Raw genomic sequence first — 23,567 nt, 5'->3', positions numbered from 1 at the left:
TATTTTTATGTTTCCAGTCCTTTGTAGAATAAGAAGGGGTACCAATTAATTCATTAATTCTCTAATCTTAGTAAGCTTGCATTTCTACTCAGGAACACAATCAATCATGTTAGCAATACACTCACTCATATCAAGATGAGCCAAATGAATAATTTCTTTCAAATATCTCTTTTCAAGGTTGTCTTTCACTTCTCCATATGTTTCTGTTCTTCATCTGGCTGTTAGTTTTTTGTTGTCATGGCACTTAACATTTATACAAACAATAAAAAACAAGGAAACAGTTCCTGCCCACTTCCTGTCAACTCTTATCTGAATTTCAGGCCAAGTGGTGTATGATTGATTCCAACTTGAGGCACCCAGAGATGGTGAAATGAGATGGCCTTGAGCCATTTACTCCAGAGCATTTTGAAAGTAGAAGGCTCATTTTTTAAATACCCAGGAGAATAAAATGAGCTAAAGGTATCAAATTATTTTTCCTATTGATTCAGTCAACAGGCATTAATTGATCACCTGCCACATGTACTAAATTAATACCTGTTGACTGAATCAATAGGAAAAATACATACACACAATATAAAATTAACCAATTCGATTCTATATCAAATTTTGAGTCTCACCTTGTAAACAGGATAATCAGTTTTTAAATAGCAGCATGAGGGACACTGGGCATAAGAAATGGCAGCCATACTGAGGATACTGGTGGTGAAGCTTGCCGTCTCTTACAATTTGGGTACATGGCCAAGTTTTATTATTAGGTTGGTACAAAAGTAATTGTGGTTTTTGCCATTACTTTTAATTTTGCCATTATTTTTAATGGCAAAAACCACAATTACTTTTGCACCAGCCTAATAATTCAGACAGCATTCTTTGAAATAGAAGACAAATCCGACAGAAACTAGATTAAACTGTAATAATCTTACTCAATAAAAAGAATCTATCTACTTATAAATAATGTGTTGATTACAGAATGATTTCTGTTTCTTCAAGTAAATCTAGCAAAATTCCTATCTTATATGCTTAAAAAATTCAATGAACAGAAAGCAAAAGTATCCTTCTTTTTAAAATGTACTATACTTTGCTTATCACTAACCCACAAGATAATATGTGACAGAAGTAAGAAATCCACTCTGGTCTTGGAACACGGTGGTTAAGAGCCAGGCTTAGGTTTGATCCCCAGCTCTGTCATACGCTAGCTGGGTTATTTTGGCCAAATTGTTTAGCTTCACTGCACTTGGTTTCTTCATTTTTTAAGTGAGTATACTATTATATCATTCCCAGCGCTACTGTAGAGAGAAAAAGAAAAAAATGAAGTCCTTAGGAATGTTATATAATAAAATGACTAAGGGCAAGAGCAAGGCATCAGCCTCCTGGGTTCAGCTTCTGGCTCTACCCCTCACCGAGTGCATACCCATGAGCATGGACTTCACATCCCTGTGTCTCAGTTTCCTCATCTGTAAAAGAAGGACACTAGTTGCATCTACTTTGTTGGGTTACTGTGAGGAGTAAAGAACAGAAATAAAGTGCTTAGCACATGGTGAGCACATACTAAATGTTAACTATTATTAGATTAATATCTGGCATATTGTAGGTACTAAATAAGTGGTAGTTAATATTAACAGGCCCAGCACAGTGGCCCATATGTCTGTAATCCCAGCACTTTGGGAGGCCAAGGCAGGATGGTTGCTGGAGTCTGGGAGTTTGAGACCAGCCCGGGCAACATAGTGAGACCCAGTGTCTTTAAAAAAAAATTAACAGTGGGGGACAAAATGGGAAAGAATAGAAACCATGAGTTTTCACAGGTAGAAAGGTCCTAGGAATCATTCAGTTTTATCTTTCACTCCATAAATGAGACAACTAAGGACTAAAGCAACAGAAAGTACCCTGCCCAAAGCCCCTCAGCTCTGGAGGCAGAGCCAGCACTGCAACCCAGCTCTTTGCACCTCCAGTCCAATGTTCTTGGCCTGAAACCACACTGCATACTTAGTCCTCCTGCCTCTAGGGGTGATGGAATTATAATGGAAACCAGTTTTTCATGACTATTCTCCAAAAAGGAAAAAACGAGATGGGGATTTGGGAGTTGGAACAAGGTGAGAGCAGCCATTGGCAAAGAGACAAAATTGAATACTGCTCCTCAATATTTGGAACATATATCTGGAAGGCATCAGGATTTAATTTTTGGTGAAACTGGCCAAGGGTTTATAAATTAAAAATATAACCATAGGAAATAAGAATGACTTGGGGAATTATGGACTGATCAATTACACTCTGGGATAGGGCCAGTTGATGGTGTCATTAATCAAACAAAACAGCCCAGCTTTTTGAATAAGAGAAAATTGACTGAACAACTAAAGAGATTAGTTTAGTAAGGTTTTTGGTGGAGTGGGGGCAAAGAGGCTCTCTTGGATGAGTTTCTCATTATCAGGTATTTCTTAAAATGAGTTGAGTGAGATAAAATGGTTGTGAAAATACTTTAGAGGAAAAAACTATTTGGAGTACTCAGTTCAACACTCTCATTTTACAAATAAGAAACAAAAATGAAGAAAGCAAATCACTGGCTCAAACTGACTTGGCTAGTATAATTTCAGGGCCTCATGGTAAGATTACGGATTAAAGTGTAAGCTTTAAACAAAGGATAGAGATAAACAGGATAAGTGCAATGATCTGTATCATTGCAGAAGTATCCATCATCATTCACTGAGATCTTATAAGGTGCCAGGCAACATGCTACGTTGATCCATATGCCTTTATTCCTCACAAATTAACGAGTTAGGTACTATTACTATGCCATTTAATAGATGGGAAAATAGAGGTTTAGGGAAGAATATGAATGACATTAACACCTGCCAGCACCATTACTACAGGCATCTTCTTCTGAGCACATACCATGCACTAGGTAAATGTACTCACTGTTTTACATATATATATATATGTATATATATATATGTGTATATATATATATATATATATATACACACACACACATTATATATCATAAAACATTATCTGTATTTATAATATACATTATATATTATATATAATGTATTTTATATTGTATTTATTTATATGTATATTATATATGTATGCTTATATTTTTATATATTTATTTATATATTATTTAAGTATATATCTATAATGTATATGTATATTATACATGTATATATGTGTATACTATTATATATGGATATATAACATACATATATTATATATGTATATATATCTGTATATATTATATATGTATATATTTATATCTGTATATTTTACTATATATTAGCTCATTTAATCCTTACAATGGTCTTATAAGGTCAGTACTATAGTTAATCATCATTTTACAGATGAAAAAATGTGAAACTTAAAGTTAAATTATTAGCCCAAGGTCACCTTGGGCTGGGAAGTGGCTAAGACAGGGGATGAAGCTGGGCCCCTGCAGTTAATATCTTTAAGAATAAAAAGCACAGGAAGACAGATACCACACGATCTCACTTATACTTGGAATCTAAAAAAGCAAACTCATAGAGGTAGAGAGTAGAATGGGGGTTACCAGAGGCTGAGGAGGAGGTAACAGGTGGGTGGAGAAAGGTGACATGTTAGTCAAAGCACACAAAATTCCAGTTAGACAGGAGGAGTATGTTCTAGTGATCTATTAGACAGCATAGCGACTATAGCTGATAATAATGTATATGTCAAAATTGTGTGAAGAGTAGATTTTAAATGTTCTCACCACAAAGAAATAAGTCGACAAGCTGACAGACATGTTAATTAGCCTGATTTGATCATTCCACATTGTATAGACATCATAACATTACCTCATCACCTTGTACCCCAGAAATATATATAATTATTACTTGTCAATTAAAAATAAAATAAACATTGTTTACCAAAAAGGATAATAGGAAGAAGAAGATGCAAAGAAAAATCTCCATTTGCAAATCTTTGACTCTTCCAGTAATAAAGACCTGACAGGGAAATAGTTCTCTCTGTCTCAATCTCGGTCTCAACCTCTCTCTTTCTCTCTCTTGCTTGTCTCTCTCTCTCTCTCTCTCCATGCATATATGTAGGTATGTGGAATCCTTGGCATTTCTGTGGCTAATGGAACACTGAATTGAGCTAGGGGAAGAATGGGGCTTACCTAGGAGAGTAATTTTTACTCCGATTGTACTAAAGCTCATTACTATTTTAGTGTCATAATCTATCACAGGGGAAGCAATACATTCATTGCTTGGAATAATATGCTAAGTGGAACAGAAAATCAGGTAAGAAAATAAGTGTGGTTAAAGCGTCTGAAAGACTTAGAGCAAAGAGACTGAATGATGGGGCTAAAGAAGAATAAAAAAGAAGAAAGTTGAGAAAAAAACCACATTGATTTCATTCTATAGATAGACAAGCGTAACACAACAACATAAACAGTTGTCAAAGGATTATTTTTATTAAAAAATATATATACAGGCTGGGCATGGTGGCTCATGCCTATAATCCCAGCACTTTGGGAGGCTGAGGGAGGCAGACCACTTGAGCTCAGGAATTCGAGACCAGCCTGGCCAACATGGTGAAACCCCATCTCTACTAAAATTACAAAAATTAGCTGGGCATGGTGGCACACACCTGTACTCCCAGCTACTTGGGAGGCTGAGGCAGGAGAATTGCTTGAACCAGAGAGGTGGAGGTTGCAGTGAGCTGAGATCACACCACTGCACTCCAGCCTGGGTGACAGAGTGAGACTCCATCTCAAAAAAACAAAAAAATTAGGAGTGTAAGTCTAGAAGTCAGCCAGGCATCTGATAATGTTCTTATAATATCCCTATGAATGATACAGAGTAATGAGAACTGGATGAAAATACTCTTCACAGGGTTGCCAGATAAAAGACAGGACACCAAATATTGTAGACTGGGGCAAAAACAATTGTAGTTTTGCCATTAAAAGTGCAAAAAACTGGAATTACTGTTGCACCAACCTAATAGGAAACAAATTTGTTAGTTTTATAACATCTCATATATACTATACATTACTTAAATAAATGGTTTTATACGAAAAAAAAAAAACAAAAAAAACAGATCAATGAAGGCTTCTTTCTACTCTACATGGAAGGTAGTTTTCTATTTCTATAACATATTTTTTATTCCTATAACAATATATCATCAAATGTCTGCTTAGAAATCTGTTGACAGAGCCTGGGAAATCTTGATGAATGAATAAACAGGTAGACCAAGCAGAAACAATTTCTTGTTTTCATAAAGCATTCGCCCCATTGTTACTATTTCATATTGGCAAATTTAACCAACCTAATAGTTGGACCATGTAAACTATGGCCAAAAAAAAAATTAAACTGCCAAGTAAGTATGAAACGAAATGGATATTCTTGACTGAACATATTAATATTTTGTCTTCCAACTGCTTAAATACATAAGCTCTGTGCTAACTTGACTTTTAAAAAAGTTACACCTATGACTTTTTAAATGAATACTTTCTGATCAACCATAAGAGATGATCACTCACTCATTTATTGATTAAATAACCATTTAATAAAACATCAGGTAGCTCCAACAACCCTACAACTCAAGTTGCAACAGTGTCTTTTCAGGAATGAGTAAAGGAGCCTGTTTGGGGGGAGGATGTAAAAGCCGTTGTTAAGGTCAACATTAAGTTTAGAGCCAGATAATAGGGTAACTGCTTGATCACCCTTGCGTGATTTTCTAGCAAAGCTCTTTGTTTTCCATTCCTGATGATCACTGCCCTTCACTTTCCACAGTAACTCTCCCCTCATACTGACAAACAGGAAAAAAACACTCAAGTCCTTTCTTACATAATGTGTTTTTTTGCAGGAGATCCAGAACTCAAAGATCCTTGATGCTTTTTATCAATTCCACTAAATGTCAAGGACAGGAAATAAAAATATTTTTCTCTTCCGACTCAAACACAATACCCCTTTGTGAAGCTGCTAAAAATCTAGAAATGGCAAATCTGGGAAAATTTTCAGGTGAGCGATAGGCATCAAAATATTTCATTTTTGCTAAAAATATCTCAAGTTTTTCTTAGCATTCCAATTCACATCACACTGAATTTGAGTATGATGAACAAAACCTGTTTTACCCTTGTATTGGAAGTGACTTTGAGGTTATACAAAGGAGTCAAAGTAGCCTGTCCTATGACACTGAAGTCCCTGTAGGCATTTGCCAGTTCAGAGCAGTTCCTTTCAGAATGGAAACAGGAAAGATGGAAAAGGGAAGAGAGATCAATGCAAAATTCTGTATCTTCATTACATGGCAACTGGAGTTTCAATCAAGGACCCAAGAGGTACCTTAGGCAAGCTGGGGAGTCCCTGAAGGCTAAACCCATGACAGCGAATCTTGTGTAGTCCTCAGCAGCTGCCCCAGCACAGATAAATGAGGCTTCCTAGGAAGCATAAGCATCCTAATGGCAGTAAGGCTCATCCAGTGTCCAGAGGGAAACGTGGTGGCAACAGAAGACACGTGTGGTCTGGGGTAGGCTTTGACGTTGCAGCTCCACAGCAACAGAGACACATGAGAAAAGATCAAAATAGAAGAACCACCCAGCCTTGCTTGGAGAGGAGGTGGAATGGAATGGAATAATTAGGTAACTAGGTAATAGAAAACCAGGTAACTAGGTAATGGAATAACTAGGGAACCACTGGGCACCTGGAGGCTTCTGGGCTCTTCCTTACCCTGCAGGCTTCTCTCTGACACATCAGAGGCCTCCCAGACTCAACTGCTCCCCTAAACAGGAGCAGAAAATAGACGACAGCTACATTTTCTTCAAGTCTTGCCAAGAAAAACTTCGCAGGGTTAAGAACACAAAAGCCTTCAAATATCTTGCTACTGAGGTTCTTTCTTATAAGTTTCAGTGTATACCCACACACAGAGAGTGATGAAAATTCACTTTGATTCAAACGGTTCAAGAATGTTCACAGTCTTTCAAGGAGTCACTATGTTTTTAAACTTTTTCAACAGCTCTATTTGTTCTCAAAAGAGTCATAGATTTATTTAATAGCAGTTTATCTTTCAGTTGGCCCATTACAAGCCGGAGCATAACACGTAAAGCATCCAGCATAATCACAGGTTTGGAATTGAGAAGGCTCGGTGGGGGTGGGGGGGAGTCTGAAATATAAAGACAATATAAAGACAAAGAGTTTGTCGTGTTATTTGCTGCAGGGAAGCATGTCCATAGATGAAAAGGTTGAATTTCAGATAAAAATATAGAAGTAAACATCTGGAGAAGAAAGATTTTCATGGCAGATTTGTGAATATGCCCCTGAAACTCCATCGCCCATGGAAAGAAACAACCAGGGTCTGTGGAGCAATGGAGTGAAACAATCGTTCACTTAAGAGACAGTAACATCTTTCTACCAAGTGATAAAAACCTATCACAAAATAAATACACACCACATGTGCTCCATAAAAGTATAACACAGTGGCGCCTTTGTTTTTTTAACAGAAACCTGGCCAAGATGTGAAGACCCAGACTGTGATGCTATGTTTGGGACTCAGAGATCTGACACAGGAGCTGAGACTTAGACCAAAGAATTAAGATAGTAACAACATGTTGTCAATTAATCATGCTCATAAGGTGGTCAAAATAACCATGAGGACACATTTCAGTCTATCGGATAGTATGCCAGCTTTCATTCTTGTGCTCAAAGACAAAGAAGAAAGCTTTAATTTGGTGCAATATGGGCTGAAAGTTTAGTTGTCATATATATTAAACTCAGCCTACAGTCTTACTTGAGTAAATTTCATGAAAAATCCAATTTTCTTAAATGTAAGTTATGTTAGGGGAAAAAACACTATCTCCACAGGAGCTCAGAGATGTCCCTAACAATACACTCAAACATATTTCATGTATTTTATGTTTTTATGTTTAAACTTATAAATGTAAATTAATATATTTCTATTAAAATTCATAAAATATATATGTACGTTTATAATATAAATTAAATACCTTCAGCTGAGTTAGACATTCTGTGCCTTGAAGGATACCAGTTATTTTAGGAACAAATACTCTTTATTGAGGAAGAAAGTCCTGGATCCACCAATGGAATGAACACCCACATCTCTTAGACATAGTTCCATCCGTTACTTTCTTCCCCACAAACCGCATGTTTGTGCAATTAGCTTTCATCAAATCAACATATTAGTCACCAAAAACATGCTGATGAAAACAAAGACAGGCTAGTTGCTTATTTCTTGAAAGTGAATAGTTCCTTTGGCCATTATATAAGGTAATCAGTTTTGCCAGCATCGAAACAGATAATGCTTTAAAAATAATGTGAGGACAATGTTATAATTTTTTTAGTTCTTATTTTCAATTTATTGGCATTGACTCATATGAGCACTATATAGCAAGTTGTTCTCTCTTACTGTAGATACCTGCACTTACATACATATAAGACCATCCTCTGACTTCAGGAAATACTGAGGTCAGGTTCCCTGGCAGCAGGGAAGCTGCTGTGATGGGATGGATTTCTGGAAACAATTGAAATATCAACGTGGAATAAACTTTATAAATACTTAAAGGAGTGTTGGCAAAAGCAAGGAAAATGGGTCAGCTTCAGGAAATAGCACAGCCTATTTAAAGGCAAAAAAATCAAGAAACAAAAGGGAGTTCGGTTGCTGGTAAATCAGTTTTCTCTTTCTAACAAGTTTATTTATATGCATTTTTCTCTTCTTCCTATAAGGAAGGTATTTTTTCCTTCCTTTAAGTTTTTACTGTTAAATTCACACATTCAATTTTTTTAGTCCTTAATTACCCTGACTGAGCAGTAATTTGAGAGCAGAAACCTCTGGCCATTAGGACAAAAAAAAAAAAGAAAGAAAGAAAGAAAGAAATACACATGTCCAAAAATTCCCTAAGCTTCTCCATATTCCTAAAAGCAAAATGTAACACTAGCAGTGTAAATAAAATCAATACATTGAGAACTCCTAAGCCTGGTTCTCAATGGAACCAGCCATTCCATTCTCAGTGGAATGAAAACCTGAAATGGAAACGAGGAAGATGAAATGACATTCTACCTAAAAAGACTCCAGTAGATTGAGGGCTAGTGTGAAAATCCCAGGATGTGTAATGAGCGGAGGGGAGTAAGCTCTATGGTCAGAGCTCCCATCCAGCCCAGAGTGGCCCAGAAGAAGTCAGGCAAACACAGACCCAGTCCCCATTGCTGCTCTACCACAAGCATGGCTGAGTTCGGCTTTGCAGATGTCAGACCTGGGGTCGGCCCTAGGAGGGGCTCAGAAACCAGAGCGACTTTTCAAGTTGTGTCCTTTATGGTATTTGCAGGGAAAGGGCCAACAATAGCCAAGCGGCTGTTTACCAAAGTCATTCTCCAGCACCTCCCACAAAAACGCTTGTGGAAATCACTGCCAAAGCTTACATGGGAATCAAACAGAAGGAACTGAGCACAGCCATGTAAAACATGCCCCAGTCATTTCGTAAGCTCTGTTTCTTCACAGATGGCTGCTGTGGAAGAAATGACTGCTTACAGAAAACAGAGATCCAAAAATTAATCCAGCCACTGGGATGAAAGCAGGATGAAAAATGATTCCGTTCTATAATTCACATTGGTGATTTACCAGGTCTGGGCTATAAGACATCTAGGGATAAAACTGATACTCAAAAGCAAATCTGGCAAAGGTGAGGGAACGGTGTGAAGGGCAGGTACTGTTGAAGATCTCGAGTCAAAAAAGGATTCACCAAATTAAAACAGAATGTTCCACAGACCAGCAAAGCCAGATGGGAGTTGGTAGCTCATACATACCCTTGTATTTCCAGGAGATGGGAGACTCCAGGCTCTGAAAGGGACCAAACAGAAGCTTACCTCCTGCGGCAGTACCCAGAGCTGAAAAGAGAGGATGCCAAAGGAATCCAGCCTTCCCGAATCTACACTCTCAAGGCTGGGCTTTGGGACTCTAAGGGTCTAATAAGCTATGGCTCTTATTTTATATTCTTTACATTTCACAGGTTGATGATACATTACTGCTTTGGATTTCCCTTCAGTTTCCTGGTTCAATCCAATGCCCACGTCTACATTTCTTTCACTGCCTTTATACTGCTGTACAGTTAGACTTTGTCTGCTACTCCACACACACACAAATCTCTCCCTACTTCCTCACTCCTCATTTCCTGTTGGGAGCTAAGTTTAAAGCTTCATCCTTCTAGATCTACTCAACATTCCTTTTTAAAAGGTAGAGAACAAGGAACGTAGCAGCTGTGTTCGCTGAGCCATTGAATTCACACTGCCCAGCAGCCCTCGAAAATCAACTGCAGCATCCATCAGGGCAAGGACTGACAGTTAGTTTCAACACTGAATATGGTTAGTACCTGGCAAGGAGCAGGAGTTCAATAACTCTTGGCAATAATTCGTCATCATTTTACCCCTGAAATCCATTTAATTATTCTATTTTTTTTCTTTTCAGGCTAGAGTGCAGTGGTGCGATCTCGGCTCACTGTAACCTCCACCTCCTGGGTTCAAGCGATTCTCCTGCCTCAGCTTCCTGAATAGCTGGGATTACAGGTGCCCACCACCACGCCCGGCTAACTTTTGTATTTTTAGTAGAGATAGAGTTTCGCCACGTTGGCCAGGCTGGTCTCGAACGCCTGACCTCAGGTGATCCACCCGCCTCAGCCTCCCAAAGTGCTAGGATTACAGGCGTGAGCCACTGCGTCTGGCCCATTTTATTCTTTGATTCTCAAATTATTCTCTCTATAGGACAAGGGAAGGTTTAAAAATCACTGAATCATGGTTTTAGGGAAATATTCAACCTAAAAGGTAGGGCCAAAATCTCAAAGGGTCCCAAATTTATCTCAATAGCCAAAGTTCCTCCTCCTCCTCTTTCTCTTTCTTTTCCTACTCCTGTTTTTCTTCTTCTTCGTATCTTGAACCATATGACAAGAAAAAAAAATCTAGACTCTTTACCTATATTAATTTACTCTTCATGAAAACCATGTAAGGTAGTTACTATATTATGTCCATTTTTACAGACGAGGAAACAAATGATTGTGCTGCCTGCCAAAGATCAGCACACAACTGAGAAGTTGCAAATCCAGGATTTGAACTCAGGCCATCTCACTCTAGAATGTCAGCTCCTAGCTGCGCTGCATACTATGTCCTGAAAGAGAGCTGTTAAGAAGGCCAACTGAAGCCTATGAGGAACAGTATCCTGGCCATTCCAAATACTTATTGACTGCCTACTATATACCACGTGCAGGGAATGCCCCCAACAGCCATGGTCACTGTTCCTGTCTAGTCAACATTCCTGTTGCTTTCCTAATTGCCATTTGTTATAGCTCCCAGAGAGTAAGCATGCTGAATCTATTAGAAAAGGAAACTCAAGAGTGAGTTCTTCTTCCATATGTTTATCCTTTAAACTTTCTTATTATAGAAAACAATCGCCACTCCTCTCAGCATTAGTTGGGACTCCAGCAAGAACCAGCTAGGACTATGCATCAGCCTGGAATGCATAGTTATAGAACTAAATGGAAATGGGAAAATGAATACAACAGTGTCAGGAAGTCCCTCTCTGCCCGATGACTAGATTGAGGAGATGCACTGGCAGCTGTCAGGAGGGTGGCTTATTCTTGCCCCTTCTTCCCTTGGGAAGGTCTTCAAAATTGGAGGAGTTACGGCTGCCCAGTCACCTTCTAGTCACCTTACAGAGAGAGCAGGAGACCAGAGTGGCACATACCCTCAGGCAGGATTCCTGAGTCAAAAGCCGACTGCTGACACTTGCAGCCTCTCGGTTTTATTTGACCTTCACCTTGTGCGGAACCCACCCGCGCAGCACAGGACAAACCCCTTCTCCCGGGACTGCTGAATCAGCCACTCTGGGAGTGGCGGGAGAGAAGTTTCAGACTCCTGAGACATTTGGTCTATTCAGCACCATGAAGGAAACGGCTGTAGCTCAGTGAGAGAATCAAAATCAGGAGCTGGCTGAATAAAGGTGATAAAAATAGATTTTCCGACTCCACAAAGATGAATCATTTTGCCATAGGGATTCACCAGGCTCTGTTTCAACCTGGTTTTCAACCCAGCCTCATAAATTTGGCTAAGGAAAATTTTCTTCCCCTAGATAACCAGTGCCATGGAACGTTTAGCATTCAGACAGGTCTGACAGGATTTTATGAGACAATTGTCCAGAAATAACCCCCATTCCTTTCCTGGCCTGCAGTAAATAGTGACTTTGAAGGACAAGGACTAAGTGGGCAAGGCTGGAGATGCAGCCCTTCCCTCCAGACTCCTCCCTGCCTCCCCAATGTCTTCCTTGCTTCTTTCCCTCCTCATTTTAAGAAATGGAAGTTTTTAAAAAGCAAAGGGGGCTGTGGAGTCAGGAGCAGAATGTGACAGGGGCTCAGGTGAAGCAGCCCCACCATGAATGCAGCCACATCTCCCCACGACACCATGTGCTGCTGGACCACATCTTAAAAATGCAGCCAAGTTGCTTCTCATTCTCAAAATTCTCAAAAATCCTTTTAATTTTGACTAAACTAATGGAGTTATGTGTCTTGTACCACATACCGGAAAATAAAAAACAATGCTTTCCTTAGGGAATTTTTAAAAAAAAAAAAAAAAGCTTAATTAAAAGCAACAGGTGCTAACAGTTATCAAAGGACAAGATGAATCCACAGGAAAGTAATTTTCATATTATTTTTGCCATACTAATAAGTGAATAAAAAGTCACTTTTTTTTTTTTTAACCAAGTATTAAAGTCTAAATAGCTTCCTTCTTTCCATCATGGATACCTCTAAGCATGTATTTTTTTTATAATGAATTTTACTTACCCTCACATGTCCTCACGCTCCGCAATGAACTCCAGCCGACCCACTCTGGGAGATGGGAGGGGCATCTCTCCTGTGTGCTCCTCCGTCAGCCCCAGCACAGCAGCCGAAATGCCCTTACATTTCCTTTCCCAAAACAGTCGTCACCACTGCCAACCCCTGCTCTGTCCACAAGCAGGCTGCAGCGGCTGAAATGCTGATGCAGTGAAAGGGAACTGGAAGAGAGCTGATTGCCACACCTATTGGAGACGGAGGGGGAGAAGCCCATTCCCTCTGAGGAAGAGGAATGGCATCTTCAGAAGTAGAGATGCCAGGATTGGAATTGTGCAGAGAGCTTTGTGTCAGCCACTAGCACACAGTAGGTTTGCAGTACTGTCAGGAAATCTGGATCTGGAAAAAGCACCCAAGTGGGACCCGAGGAACAAAGACTCAAGTCCCAACTCTGGAATAAAGTTGCTGCCTGACTCCAGGCAAGTCACTGCCTTCTGGTCTCAGTTTCCTTATTTGTAAAATAACAATGTTTCAAAAAGTAAATCTCTAAGTGGCTTCTAGTTCTGAGATTCTAAGACCATCCTAATGTTCATGAGCATAATAAAAAGTAAACTACCATTTATTGAAAACATCCTGTGTACCATCCATCATATTAGGTATTTTATGTATATCATCTCATGTAATCCCACAATGCTGAGATGGGATTTATCAACCCCATCTTATAGATGAGGAAACTGGCAAACTCACTCCATGAATCCCCATGAAAATAAAGGATCATCATATCCCTTCAGTGTTTTGAATTTAAATGGAGGCATTCAATCTTTGTGCCTGAAATTGAGATGACATCTGAGAATGGAATTTCTGCACTGCTGGGAGATTAATGTGTTTACAGTCCTCTGCTGGTATAATTCTGAGGTACTAGTATTTATGGTTATGGCTGTTCATGCTACTGCAAAATCCATTTTCCACCTGTTGCTTTTTATTAAACCTCCCTAAAGGACATGAAATATTTCTTTCTGCAGATTCTAAAAACAGGATGCTGAAATACGTGAGCAGAAGCATCATGTGCGGAGTTACATTTGGAATTTTCAAATGCTGTAAAACACAATGTTTACAACCAACTTATCATTTATAAAAGTTTATTGGATTAATATGCCAATGGACTCACTGGTATCCTGCCATTTATTGACACAAATACGTCAAGTGGTAGGCTGACATTTAATATTTATTAATAACTTCTGTATTTCCTTGCCTATTTCATAGTTTCCTTGCATATGCTCTTTTATCTTTATTGTCATTCATCCTATTTTAGGTGAACTTTTTATTTTAGAATAGTTTTTAGATTTATAGAAAGCTACAAAGATAATATGCAGAGTTTCAGTATAACTCATGTCTTACATCTTACATTCCTATGGTACATTTATCACAGTTAAGGAATAAACAAACACTGGTACACTACTATTAACTAAATCCATGTTTCATTTGGATTTCATTAGTTTTTCCCTAATATGCTCTTTCTGTTTTAAGATCCCATCTAGAATGCCATATAATATTTAATCATTATGTCTCCTTAACTTTTTCTGGACTTTCCTTGTCTCTCAGATGTGCCTTGCTTTTGATGGCCTTGACAGTTTTGAAGAATACTGGTCGGGTATTTTGTAGACTATCCTTCAATTTAGGTTTGTCTGATATTCTTTCCATGGCTGGGGATATAGGTTTTTGTGAGGAAAAAGTACCATTCTTTTAACACTGAGGGAAAAGAGGAAAAGTACCACTCCTATAACATTATATCCATCATCCTATTTTTTAATGTTATGTTTAAGTTAAATCAAAAACTTAAACTCAATATAGTTAAATTTTAGAAAGGAAAAATTAGATATCAAACTACTCAGAAATCTAGTATTTTATACTGTGGACAGAGCAACAGAGAGGAATTAATTTTTGTACCATTTGAGATGAAGGTAGACCTAACATTCTAGCAGAAAGCCAGCTAATTACAAGAGAGGTGTCTAGCGAGTTCTTTTGAAATGCTTGCCAAGACAAACTTCCTACAAAAACAATCCAGAGGAAGGCACGTTTTAAGAGAAGTGCTGTTTCAGCCTAGCATGGTCTCATACTTTCATACATTTGGTGGTATTTTTTTCCTGTTGTCAAACAACCAAATCCCTATAAACTTGGGTTTGGAATACATGCTAAGAATTAGTTCCACAGAAAGTTATCCTCTAGGTAAGCTATAACTACGGAAAAAAAGAAGTCAGACGTCGGCTGAAATATGTATTTCCTGCTATTATATATTTTTTGCTCACAGTTTGTAATTGAAGGTCTATTCCTAAGGGAAAAAAGTGAGGAACTGATGTAATGTCACAAATTCTGCTAAACGCTGATAAACGAAAGATAAGGGAGAACAAGTGGTTTCTTTCTTCAAAGAATGGCATTTTTTGTTTTTTTCGGGAACAGGAAAGGGAAAAAAAATGAAGTTGGGGGAAAAAAAGCTTTACAGCACTGCTATATATAACCTTCCACCTCTGCAGAGACACAGAATAATTATGGAAACAAATTTGGAAAAATAGTTTGTGGTGGTGCAGAAAGAGGATATTAGACTTCAGCTAGCAAGTCTAGGCATTCAAAACACATGTGAATAAGAATTTAAGGGCTTAGCTGGCTAACCCACTGTTATGAGCTAAATTGTCTCCTCCTCCCTCCCCCAATTCGTATCTTGAACTCCTAACCCTTTCTAACTCAGAATGTGACTGTAGTGACTGTAAGGAGGTAATTAAGTTATATGAGGTCATCTGAGGGGGCCCTAATCCAATACAACAGTGTCCTTATAAAAAGGCAAAATACGGACACAGATACATACAGGGGAAAGACCACGTGAAGATGCAGGGAAAGGCAGCCATCTGTGAGCCAAGGAGACAGGCCTTAGAACAAACCCACTCTGCTCACACCTTGATCTCAGACTTCTAACCTACAGAATTGACAAAATAAATTTATATTATTTAAGCCACCCAATCTGTGGTACTTTGTTATGGCCATCAGAGCAAACTAATATACACATCTAGTACTAAGAATGAAATATCAGGGGTATAAGAGAGGCTGCAGGGCACAAGATTGGATGGATATGATATCTCAATGAATTGTCAATTATATAAAGATCTTTCTTTTCTTTTCTTTTCTTTTTTTTTTTTTTTTTTTGTGGAGAGGGTCTCACTCCCATCACCCAGGCTGGAGTCCAGTGGAACATTCACAGCTCACTGCAGCCTTGACTTCCCAGGCCCAGGTGATTCTCCTACCTCAGCCTCCTAAGTAGCTGGAACTACAGGCATGCACCACCATGCCTGGCTAATTTTTTGTATTTTTAGTAAAGACAAGATTTTGCCATGTTGCCTAGGATGGTCTTGAACTCCTGGGCTCAAGCGATCACCTGCCTTAGGCTCCCAAAGTTCTGGGATTATAGGCATGAGCCACTGCACTGGTCTTTCTGTCATGATTTTCAATTCTAAGTGCAATTGCTAATGACTTTTCCTGTAGTCTCAAACTCCTTTTTTCACTCCTTTCTCCTTCTCCCAGTCCCTGCCAATGTGGATCAAACACTCCAAAGACAATACTATAATTTGGAGGGGGAAGGGAACTTCATAGTGGTTATAGAAAAAAATATATATCTTCATTTTACTTAAGCATAGGATTTAACTTCAAAATAATCCATCCATTAACCTAGTCCAATTTTTTGTAACTTTTTCCCTGAGTTCCAAACCAGCATTTCTAATAGTCTGCCAGACATCTGCACACGAATATCTTTTAGAGATAGCCAACTCAATATGTGCAAAAGAGAATGCATCTTTTCTTTTGGAGCTCATTTCTCATTCCCATGTTCCCATGATTCCTATTAATGGCATCAGTATCCTCCACATTGCTCAAGTCCAAAATGCAAATGTCATCTTCCTAAAATTATCTGTTGTATTTCATCAGTTCTAAGAGGTACACTTTTTTTAACCTCTGAAATAAAGATGCATTTTTTCATTGCCAGTGTCTTAGCATTGTGTCATCACTGAATTGGCAGCTTTTTAAAATGAGCTATAATTTTTAAAAATGGTGTGTCTCATCATTGATGGCATATTACATTTAGTGAAAAGTAAATCCTGTCTCCTCATCTCTAATCCCACTGCTTCTACTAAGGTTTAAGTGTTCATCCTCTCTCATTTGGACTACTTATCTCCTACTTGACTTTCATTGCTGGTATCTTGCCATAATCAGCTTTCTATATGGCCACCTCAGTTATCTGGAACACAAGATTCCGTTGTTTTCAGTGGCTTTTACTGCACACAAAATGAGTCCAAACACCCCCAGATGGCATTTCTGGTCTCAGCTTACTATTCCTGGTCCAGTTTCCAAGCATGGATTTTTCTCAGGGACTCTGCGTCCAGCTGCAGCCACTGGACCCAGTACAAATAACGCAAATGATAGCCACTTCCAGATAAGACCCAGGTTCTTCTGACTAAGAGCCTTTCTCATTCCATGCCCTGAAGCTAGTTGTTCTTCCTCTAACTCCATGATCTTCACTATTTGTAGATGCCCTTTTCAAATCCCACCCCTTCTAAAGTTCTTAATCACAAATCAAAATTTCTTCCTTGGTCTTTCTTGCATATTATACTTCATTAACATTTCACAGTCTACCTTACATTTGACCTTTCTTCTATATTTGTCTTCTAGAAAGTAGTCTCCTAAAAGGCAGGAATTATATCTTGAAGTGGATTTTTACTTGGAAGGCAAGAGAGAGAATACATCTTCTCTATTTGGTGTACATGTGCAGAAGAAAATTAGAAAAAAGACCTTGGATGTCATGCAAGAAAGGTTGTCCAAGGAAAACTGTGTTATCTTTAAAGTCCTATAAGCACAAGGAGCCCATGTTCAGGAGAATGAGAGATCTATGCCCTGGCTGCTCAACAGACAGATACAACCATTTCATTCATCAGGACAAGCAGCTTCTAAAGAGCTCCCAGAGATCCCTTCCTTCCGGCATTCAGACCCTTGTGAGACCTCCTCCCCTTGAGCGTGGGCTGGACCTAGAGACTTGCTTTGAATTAACAGAATAAGGCAGAACTGATAAAACATCACTTCAGAGATTAGGTTATAAAGGACTGCGACTTCCATCTCACTTGTTGTCTCCCTTCCTTTCTCTTCTTTCTTTCTCTGGCCCTTCCTGCTTGCTCACTCTGATGACGCAAGCTGCAACCCTGTAAGCTGTTCTATAGAAAGACCCACATGGCAAGTAACCAAGGATGGCTTTGGCCAACAGTCTGTGAGGAACTGAATCCTGCCAATATCCATGAGTGAGCTTAGAAGCGGAAGTTCTAAGCTCCCTACTCTGGCCTGGAAATGATACTGACCAACACCTTGAATGCAGCCTTGTGAGGGACACTGAACCAGAGACCCAGCTAAGCCTTGCTCACATTCCTGACCCATGAGAACTATGAGATAATAAATGCTGTTGTTTTAAGCCACTAAGTTCTGGGGTAATTTGTTATACAGCAATTAATAACTAAAACTCTCACCAAATAAGAAAACCAGAAGGTACATAATAATCACAAGATGAGTGAAGGGACAAAAAAATCTTATTAAGTCTTCCCAAATACCCACAAAAGATGTGCAAGGGGACTAACTTATTGGTCTGATCCAAGCGCATCAGTGAACAACCAAAAGCCAGCCTGCTCCAGTGGGCATCAGAACTCCCCTTCACCTGGTCCAACCTACAATGGAGAATGGCTCTTGCCATCTGACACACTTTTATCACTGTATTCACAATGTGGTCAAGCCTTTTGGTGTAGGTCATGAACCATCTGTTGCCCTGGTTTCCGAGCATGATGTACAAAGTGAGAGATAAATGTTACTTTTGAATGTTACTCGAATGTTACTTTCACTCAGGAAGAGCCTTAAATACGTTTCTGAGGTGTTTGGATTTTATTCCACATTCAGTAGGGAGCCATATAAAATTATGAGAAGATGAGGGACACGAGATGACCTGTACTTTTTTTACAAGCTAACTGTGAAGGCTGTTTCAACTATCAGCACACAAGCCATATCAACCTGGGAGGCAGTAAATAAACTTAGAATCTCCAAGTTCATATTCCACCTTTCAACTGAATGCAGGTGGAATGCACCAAAGACCTCGTGTGTTTTGTTGTTTTTCCCTGCGGTGTGTAGTCTTTCATGGCTAGACCTACTAAAATGCTAACCATCACTCCTATGTTGGCTTGGCTTTGGCATCAAACTTGAGAGCAGCAAATTGAGCATTCTCTCTGTGTGTGGTGTGGGAACGCAACCGAGGTTTCTCCTACTGTGCCAGGGATGAGAATAAAGGAAAGTGTGTCATTAAATTCCATTTTGGCTGAGAAACTTCACAATGTCTATTCATTTCCCTCAGTGAAATATGCCTTCTTCACACAGAACATCGCTTGGCTACCAGTTTTTACTTGTTCCCCTAAACAAGGGGAGGACAACCACTGGAGACTCCGGATCGTACCATGCTACTACTACAGAGAACGCAGAGTAGCAGGAAAAACACATGAGGGTTTTTATTCCAAGCCCTTCCTTCTCCCCTACCCATGAATGAGAATTCTGTCTTTCTGTCTCTGAGTCTTTGTTGTCCAGAATCAGAATCAGGGGCAAAAGGGGCTAGCTGGATTGATTTGCACTGGAAAGGGCTAACCATTAGTCATAGCAGGCAAAAGGGTAAGAAGCAAGGAAGGCAAGAACTAGCACAGTGTGAGGCTCAAAGATTTGAGGTCACTGGGCGTACAGAGAGGTTTGGGAGAGTTGGCAAGTATAAGGTAGGTGTGTGTGTGTGTGTGTGTGTGTGTATGAGAGAGAGAGAGAGAGACAGAGAAAGACTGTAGAAGAGAAAGAGAGAGAGGAGGGCATTTTAGGAAATTCTGCTGCATATTATGAATAAACTCACTCTGACATTTTTTTTAAGACTCCAGTAAAGAATTCTAATGCTTTCCTATGATCACTCGTTAGGTATGGCCACATGAAGCCTGATTTGATAGTGGCCATGGTAGAAACATTACATGTAGCAGTGCCTTTTTCAAAAAGGCCACTTCTTCAATTTGGTTGAATTAATAAATTTTAAATGAGTCTGTTTTCTAACAACTTAGGTCTCCTTAGAGGTTGATGTCTCCAAACAAATCTTCCGAAAGTGTTGAGATTCAATTCTACATCCTAGGGTCTAATGGAGAGATTATAACACAGTAGAAAAGGCACAGACACAGAGTTGGGCAAACCCAGGTTCAAGTACCAACTCTGCCTCTTATTAGTTGGAAAGCTGGCGACATTTCTTTGAACTTTAGAGTAAAGGTACAGCAATAACAACATCACAGGTGTGTTGTAAAGATGAGGAAGGATGATCTAGCACTGCACCTGGGGCAGGGTAGGAATGTGATACGTGATGGTTATCACTGTGGTAACTTTCACCTCTAACCTCCCTCTTCCCTGCCTTGCCTGCCTCCTGGCCAAAAAAAAAAGAAAAAAGACTTTTCTTTTTTCTTTTTTTTTTTTTTAGACAGAGTTTCGTTCTTATAGCCCCGGCTGGAGTGCAATGGCACAATCTCGGCTCACTGCCTGGGTTCAAGCAATTCTCCTGCCTTAGCCTCCCAAGTAGCTGGGATTATGGGTGCACACCACCATGCCGGGCTAATTTTTGTATTTTTAGTAGAGACAGGGTTTCCCCATGTTGGCCAGGCTAATCTCGAACTCCTGACCTCAGGTGATCTGCATGCCTTGGCCTCCCAAAGTGCTGGGATTACAGGCATGAGCCACCATGACTGGCCAAAAAAACAACAATTTTAACTGGAGGAGAGACCAAGCCCAGAGAACAGAACTTTAACCAGTTTTTTCTAAGGTAATCTATAAGATAAACCACTGGAGGGAAGGTAAAGTTCTAGAAGAGAAGACATTGATCAGGATGAGCTGAGGCACACCAGAGCTAATTCTTAGGTACGATTTGCAGGAAACCTTTTCTTGACAGTTAGACACCCAAAGCAGCGAGGACCCCAATTTATTGCATTGTTATCCTCCTAAAAAGATGAAGTCTGCATAAAGGCTTTTCACTCACACTACTCAGGTTAACAGCTTTGTATGTCTAGTTTTGTCCAAAACAATATTTTTAATCTTCTCGTAATGTGGAAATCACTACAGCTCTTTCATCACTTCCCCTACTCTGAGCTCACTCAGTGAAATGGCAACTGTTCTGATGTCAGTTTTCATAAAATAAAGCAGATAACTTTTGAAAGCTTCCTAAAGTCTAAAGAACTTATGGAAACTTACATTTTTATCCATGGCAGGAAGCTCTACCCATATTTGAAATCTTATCTTTGATTAGAGAAAAGTACATCCTTTTCCCCAAAATGCATTTCTGAGTGGGTTAGGGTTACTGAATGGTAGGATCATCCGACCAGTCACATTCCTGCTTCTGCTTCTGACCTTCAGCTAGCGTCAAATTTCCATCATTCATCAGGCTAAGAAGTGATACATGAAGTAAGGCCTTTCACAGAGCTCAGAAAGATATTTTGTAGGTATTGGCCGACAGAAAGAAAAAAAAGAGATGAACTTAAGTGAGTTTTTGCCTTCCTCTCTTTTTCAAAAAAGGTAAAATAATCTGTCATTAAAATGTGTCCCATCTTCAACCAGGAAGAGTGGATATGTAATAACTAAGGAGAGGGGTGGCCAGGGCTCGGGATCCATCTCAACTTTTACTGTTTGTCTAATGTGGAGCAAATAACTTCCCTTTATGGACCCACATGTCCTCATCTGCAAAAGAAACAGATCTAAGATGTCCTTCTAAGATACATCTAAGATGTAAAATTGTCTTTTCCTCAGATCACTTTTATCCTTATAGACCCATGGAAAAATCAAACAGTATTTCATGACAACTCTAAGAAGGTTCAGCACTCAGGGGCAGAATCCACAAATATCACCTATTTCCAATTATACTTCACATGTGCGTATGTGCACACACGACGGCTGTCACAATTCAAATCTGTGCAAGAAAAGGCTTAATCCTCAAATTCCTATCATAAGCAAAGATTTCATACATTCATGGCTTTTGCACAAAACCTAAAGCTCCTGGGATGAAACAACATTTAGCATGATCTCTGATGACCACTAAATTGAGTTTCAAGATGAGGCTCAATTGTACGATACTGATGAGCTAGCAGACTGAAGTGCAACGTTTTAAAAAAAACCTTTGGTATGTCAAGACCTAAATTTTAGGACTTTCTCTCTGGCAGCAGCAAACAGTATCACTAACACCTAAAAGAGAATGCAAGCATCTGCAGGCAGTCACCACACGGCTTCATATGTCAGCAATCGTTACAGAAGAAATGCAGACCCGGATCCAGGGTCTTTGCATTCTTGCCAGGAAATGATTTTCAACTACTTTGTTTTAACACCTTCACCCCTGAATTCTTTGTAACCACAGCTTAACTCAGGGGCTAAAATACACCTATTCATGCCTTTGTAAATCTACATATGTTTATAATTTGAGATTGCTATGTGAAAACACACTTTTTTATTTATCTCCAAGTCAAGCAGCTGGGCCATCTTAATGGATTGGCTTCTCAACACTAGCCCATTAAGACACACGAGCATGGGTTCCAGGCATAGAAAACCCTCTGGCCACACTTCTCAGATCTCTGTGGCCCCTGCTACTATGGACTTCTTGATCGATAGATGGTCAGTGGCCTGTCAACCCTTGATAAAGTGAAAAAACCAACCTGATGTATCCAGAAGCACTTCAGGGATTTTTCTATCTGCCCTTTCCTGACTGTCATGAATATTTGGAAGAAGAAAATATTGTTTGAAAAATAGTCTCACACAAAGGCTGCATCTCTACTAACAAGATGATCTCTGCCATCTTCAAACCTATTAATATTTGAGGTTCCCTATGTCTCCCCTAAAAATAAGATAATTAATGTATTTTAATCCTCAACTTTTTATATTGAAAAATTTCAAACCTACCAAAAGGTTGCAAGAATAGTACCATGACCCCTGTACGCCCTTTATCTAGAGACAGTATTTTGCTACATTTCCACCCTTCCTCCCTTTCTTTCTCCCTCCCTTCCTTCCTTCCTTTCCTTCCTTCTTATCTCTATGTGTATATGAAATTATATATTATGTACCCAGACTTTTTTGCTAAACATATCAAGGATTGGTTGTATACATCATGACATTTCATCTCAAAATACTCCAGCATATATATTTGCCATCTAAGATCAACAGTATTCTCCTATATACACAAAGACAGCTATTGCATACAGGAAATCCAACACTAAGAGAATACTATTATCTAATACTCAATTTATATTCAAATTTCCCTAATTGTCTCAATAATGTCTATTATAGTCACGTTTTCCCAATTAAGGATCATGCACTGCATGAGGCTGTCATATTTCCTTAGTCATCTTTAATCTACAACAGTTTTCCAGCCTTTTGGGGATGGGGCAGTATTTTTTTTTTTTTTTTTTTTTTTTTGAGATGGAGTCTTGCTCTGTCGCCCAGGCTGGAGTGCAGTGGCGCAATCTCGGCTCACTGCAAACTCCGTCTCCCGGGTTCACGCCATTCTCCTGCCTCAGCCTCCTGAGTAGCTGGGACTACAGGCGCCCACCACCACACCCAGCTAATTTTTTGTATTTTCAGTAGAGACGGGGTTTCACCGTGGTCGCGATCTCCTGACCTCGTGATCCGCCCGCCTTGGCCTCCCAAAGTGCTGGGATTACAGGCGTGAGCCACCATGCCTGGC

At 39.3% G+C, this 23,567-nt stretch overlaps 1 protein-coding gene across 13 annotated transcripts in view; it reads right to left on the bottom strand.

Annotated features, from left to right (window-relative positions):
- The window catches only part of LIMCH1 (LIM and calponin homology domains 1), a 339,876-nt gene that overhangs the window by 147,357 nt on the left and 168,952 nt on the right, over positions 1-23,567 (bottom strand). The window lies entirely within an intron of this gene.

The sequence above is a fragment of the Pongo pygmaeus genome, chromosome 3 (genome assembly GCF_028885625.2).
Source record: "Pongo pygmaeus isolate AG05252 chromosome 3, NHGRI_mPonPyg2-v2.0_pri, whole genome shotgun sequence".
Lineage (NCBI taxonomy): Eukaryota > Metazoa > Chordata > Mammalia > Primates > Hominidae > Pongo > Pongo pygmaeus.
The sequence above is the reverse complement of the archived record's forward strand: the minus strand, read 5'-3'. Positions and strand labels throughout refer to the sequence as shown.